Raw genomic sequence first — 5,605 nt, 5'->3', positions numbered from 1 at the left:
CGTTTTGCATGGCTTATTTCTCCCACTGCTGGGGAGCCCTCTTGGTGGAGAGGTTGACTTTAGTGGCACTGGAAGATCCCACCAGTGACAAGGGCCAGAAAATTCCACTCCTAAATTCTGATTATTTTTTTCCTTCTCTCTGCTACTATCCTGAGCACTACTCCAACTTAGACCGTGACTCAATGACTCCCTGGATTTATAAAAGGGCACAAAATGAACTTATTACCATCCCTCTCTGAGCAATTGCAGACATTGACATCCCACAGTGTCAACCAAGCCTTGGAGGCAGAAGTCTTGCCTCTGAGCATAAAAATTTAGGTTTAAGCCCTACTTCAGAACTCACAGATCCAGGCTGAACCCCTGTCCAGTGTAGGACTGGGGGAGTGTTGCCCTGTTGTAAATGTTGTCTGTTGGGTGAGAAGAGGTTAGGTGAGAGGTTAAAGCAAGGCCACACCCATTCTCTCAGATAGACACTTAAATCCCATTGGTCTCCAATTTGAAGAAGAATATTATTTCAGAATATTTATGACTAAAGTATATTGTTGAAATAATAAAAAAAGTACTTCAAACTATCGCTTCTTGGCCTCTTGGCTAAGATCAAGTGTAGTTTTGGCATTCTGCACTTGGTTGAAGTCATGAGGTTACACTGAGGCTTCATTTGAAGCAATTTTTTAAAGCAGCATCTTGGTCTTTTGGCTAAGATACAAATGAGATCAAGCCTTGGAGAATGCCTGCTCCAATCAGCTCGGATCATGTAGATCAAGCCCAAGACAGGAAGTGGCCAGCCTACCTTGTCATCTTGGATCGGGAACGTCTCACTTTGCTGAGACTTTGAATTGGACTTTGATTGGATTGAATTGGATATAAACAAAAAAAAAACTTCAAACAAGCACCAAGACCTGGGTTGGCTGGTGGTGAGAAGGGCACCTCCCATCAGATCCTTCATGCACCCTCGAGGTCTCAAAACCACCGCATGCTGCCCTCAAAGCAGCTACAGGGGGTGTGGGAGATGAGATGGTCGCACACCTCTTTGTGAAGGGTGTCTTTGCAAAGAAGATCTGGAGTGAGATGCAGTGGTATTTGTTGAGGTTCATTCCGAGCAGCTTGGTGATGCAGGACTCTGTGCTCTACGGGCTGTTTCCAGGAATGCACATTGAGGCAAATATCAACTACTGCTAGAGGGTTATCAACTTGGTGAAGGACACTTTTTGGTCCACCCGCAACTTGCTGATCTTCCAGTGCAAAGGATTGTTCTCGACCGAGTGTTGCAGGCTGGCACATTCCAAGGTAAAACAAAATTAAAATAAAATTAATTATTAGTCACAATTAGGCTTATATCAACACTGTAATGAAGTTACTATGAAAATCCCCTAGTTGCCACGCTCCGGCGCCTGATCGGGTACACTGAGGGAGATTTTAGCAGGGCCAACACACCAGGACTACGTGCTGAGGGACGGTCTCAAGTTTGGGGCAGCTGCCACAAAGGCACAAGGGGGAAAAGCCACCACTTGAAGCCTTTTGAACAAGGCCAACCGAGGGGCCAGTAACTGTAAAAAAAACCCCAGTCTGCACAACGGTGTGTGACTATGTAAAAGAACCACATGGCGCAATGTGATGAATGTATGTAGTTTGACAAAGAACTCTGAACTGTGCTGGAATGTATGAAGCACCTTGGCACAGAGCACTATCAAATTCGGAGCAAAGGAAATTGTAAATATGACCATTTTTCACTCTCTCTAGTGATTGGAAATGTCTTTTTTATGTAGTCTTTTCGGATTATTTATGAATAAAATATTTTTTGAAATAAAAATAATAAATTAATTGCTTTACAACCCATTTATAAAGCACTGGCGCAGAGTGCTTAATGATGTTTAAAATCATGATTAGCTGGGTGAGATGAAGACAGAGTACTGGCCCTGGAGAGTGGATTCCAAAATGGCAATAATAGTTATAAATCTGGTTTACATACCAATTGCGTCATGATCTATTGCAATGAATGTAGCTGGGAAAAGCGCGAAACTCTTGTCAACAAGATGTCATTCCAATCGCAGGTGTGAATCTTGGACCCCACAATGAGAGCTTTCTGTGAAGTCTAAAAAAATACCATGTACGGTGTGCCCACACCATCTCCAAAGGGCAGAAAGAAATGCAAATTAGCTTCAAGTCTTACCTTTATGCCTTCAGGGCAGAAAATGAATCCTGCACAAGTGAAGTTCTGCCAAGATTGGCTACTCCCTCATCTTAATTAGTCTGCTGAACTCTCAGATGCATTATAACAAGGAGAACTTCAGGCGTTGCTGACATTTGCAGTTGTTAAAAAGAAAGAAAAGGCGCTGCTTTTATCAGACACTGAACTCAGTGGGTACTTAAATTTGACACTATTCAGGAAAGAGCAACCTCAACAAGGAATGATCAAACCACTTGGGTCAGTCAAACTGAGCCATTGTATGAGACTTTGAAATACAATCGATAGGTTCTGGGATGAAGTTTAAATCCTTTCTTCCTTCTTCTTGCCACTTTTCCAAGGTTGATGTATTCCAGTGTGTGGAATTCCTCACCTCCCACCCCATCGCAACACTCCATAGTCCCAGAGGGGACTCTGGGTTTAATAACAGGAAACTTTCACAGTAAATCTAATCTTAGAAGTGCACCCAAAGATTCTTGTCACAACGACAGGGAAATTTGGATCCATAGTGTAATGGAAATGGTGTGACGGATGCCAGGAGTCTCCCAGATCAGGGGAGTGCATGTCCAACCCTTTCCACTGCAGTCTGCACGGTGGATAGACTGCCCACACAGTCTTCTGTACATGTGGAACCCTCTGAACTGTTGCGGTCACATCAGCTGAATTGAAGCTCTGTTTACGAACTTGGACTAAGAAGATCCATTCACCAGATTAAACAAGGGGCAGTAAGGTGGCACAATAGTTAGCACAGTTGCCTCACAGCACCAGAGACCTGAGTTCAATTCCAACCTTGGATGACTGTATGTGTGGAGATGGTGCCTTCTCCTCATGTCTGCATGGGTTTCCTCCGGGTGCTCCGGTTTCCTCCCACAGTTGAAAGATGTGAAGGTTAGGTGGATTGGCCATGTTAATTGCCACTTAGTCTCCCAAGGTGTGTAGATTAGATGTATAAGATGTGTAGGCATCTGTAACACCATTTCTACAACACTATGGATCCAAATTTCCCTGTCGTTGCGACAAGAATCTTTAGGCGCACTTTTAAGATTAGATTTACTGTGAAAGTTTCCTTTTATTAAAACCACTGTTTCCTCTGGGAATATGGAGCGTTGAGTTGGGGGAAGTGAGGAGTGGTGAAAGGACAACATCAACAAAGTAGAAATGGTTGAAGGTTTCAAGTTTTTGGGTGTCTAGATCACCAACGACCTGTCCTGGTCCACCCATGTTGACACTATAGTTAAAAAAGCCCACTAATGCCTCTAAATTCTCAGAAGACTAAAGAAATTTGACACGTCAACTACGACTCTCAGCAACATTTACAGATGCACCATTGAAAGCATTCTTTCTGGTTGTATCACAGCTTGGTATGGCTCCTGCTTTGCCCAAGACTGCAACAAATTACAAAAGATCGTGAATGTAACCCAATCCATCACGCAAGCCAGCCTCAAATCCATTGACTTTGTCTACACTTCCTGCTGCCTCAACAAAGCAGGCAGCATAATTAAAGACACCCCGCACCCCTTCCACCTTCTTCCATTGGGAAAAAGATACAGAAGTCTGAGGTCACATACCAACCATTCAAGAACAGCTTCTTCCCTACTGCTGTCAGACTTTTGAATGGACTTACCTTGCATTACGTTGATCTTTCTCTACACCCTAACTATGACTGTAACACTACATTCTGCACTCTCTCATTTCCTTCTCTGTGAATGGTATGCTTTGTGTGTATAGCACACAAAAAACAACACTTTTCACCGTTTACTAGCACATGTGATAATAATAAATCAAATCAAATCAGGTTAGGGGGATTAGCCATGGGAAATGTGTGAGGTTATGGGGATAGAGTGGGGGAACGTGCCTTGGTAAGATACTCTATCAGAGAGTCGGTGCAGACCTGATGGGTCGAATGGCCTCATTCTGCACTGTATTGATTCTATGGTTCTTTTCTATTAACCTGTCACTCACCTGACAACTGTGTCAGGGTAATCTTATTAATGCTGCAAGAGGCTTGACTCTCAGTGATAGATGTGAGCTTTCCAGGCCCATCATAAAATTCATAGGGTTTGTTATTGCAGTGATTGGGATTGCTGCAAAAAACAAAGGCAATAAAGCAACTTCCGCAACCAGAAACATAACAGATCTACAAAGGTCGATATGCGCGGTCAGCCAAGCAGTTAAATTCCTGAATCACTTAGTCGGATTAATGAACTCCTCAGACATACAACACAAATGGGCACAGGGCTGGTCTAAGCATCAGCAGCAACCATTCGAAAAAATCAAAACATTGTTAATATCCTCTGATGTCCTAGCCTGTTACCTTCCACCATTGTGGTAGACAATACATCTGCAATGGGAGCATTGTTATTCCAGATCCAGAGTGATGACAAAAGATGACCTGTTTACTCTGCACCCATCTCATTAACCAAAACCAAACAACTCTATGCAGTGATCAAAAAAGCAACTGCTCACAGTAACTTGGGAATGTGAGAGATTCTCTGATTCTGTATTGGGCCTGAGATCGAGATTAAGATCGAGACCATTAGTAATATTGTTGAACACAAACAAAATCACAAAAATGTCACCCAAGATTCATCAACTCCAATTTATACTCATGCAAGGCGCTATTACAGAGTCCGTTCAGGATAAATATTGGACCACAACTGATAAACTATCCAAGATTCCTGCCAATTACCCTGTACGGGAAAATAAAACCTTCACTGCTGAAGTTGAAGATTTTACAGCCTTGGCTATCAAATAATTGTCAGCAACAGACCAGAAGTTGCACGAATTTTGTGTGGCCCAAGGGCAAGGTAAAATATACACCCAGATTCATGTGTACAGTCCTGGTGGATGGCCACTCTACACCCCGAGCACCCCAGCTTGAGGCAGTCATTTGAACAGTGACATTGTGGACAAGTTCCTGCTTTACAAGAGTGTCAGTACTATAACCCTCCACCTGGATGTCCACTAGAAGATCCACCAAGGACATCTTGGCACAACCAATGTTCAACCAGGACACTGTAGCCCGTATGGTGGCCCAGTGATTTTGCACTCCTTTGAACAGATGTCACTGGTGCCACCAAACACACAGCAGCCAAAAGAGCCACTTCTGCCCCTTCTTCGCATCAAGGCCTTGGGACCATTCTGACATTAATTTGTTGGACAATAAAGGAAAATATTTCTCACAGTAGAAGACTATTATTTCTGTTGAATCCTCCTCAACCCTGATTGAGCATAGGTTAGACTTTCGTCTGCTTCTGTAGCTAAGTACCCCTGGAACACATCACTAGTCTGTCACCAGGGCTTTATAGCTTGAAGGGCTTGACACCACAACAAGCATAGCCACACTGATACAGACACAGGCAAACTAATTTAGCATGGCCAATCCATCTGACCTGCACATCTTTGGAGGAAATAGGAGCA

At 43.3% G+C, this 5,605-nt stretch overlaps 1 non-coding gene across 1 annotated transcript; it reads left to right on the top strand.

Annotated features, from left to right (window-relative positions):
- Positions 1-571: 571 nt before the first annotated feature.
- Positions 572-756, top strand: LOC145358944 (U2 spliceosomal RNA). Its single transcript, XR_013889534.1, has one exon. It is a non-coding gene; the product is annotated as a U2 spliceosomal RNA (small nuclear RNA).
- The last annotated feature ends 4,849 nt before the right edge of the window (positions 757-5,605 follow it).

Source organism: Carcharhinus amblyrhynchos, chromosome 26 (genome assembly GCF_965287045.1).
Source record: "Carcharhinus amblyrhynchos chromosome 26, sCarAmb.v2.hapA, whole genome shotgun sequence".
Lineage (NCBI taxonomy): Eukaryota > Metazoa > Chordata > Chondrichthyes > Carcharhiniformes > Carcharhinidae > Carcharhinus > Carcharhinus amblyrhynchos.
Note: the sequence above shows the minus strand (reverse complement) of the source record. Positions and strands in the feature narration are given on the sequence as shown.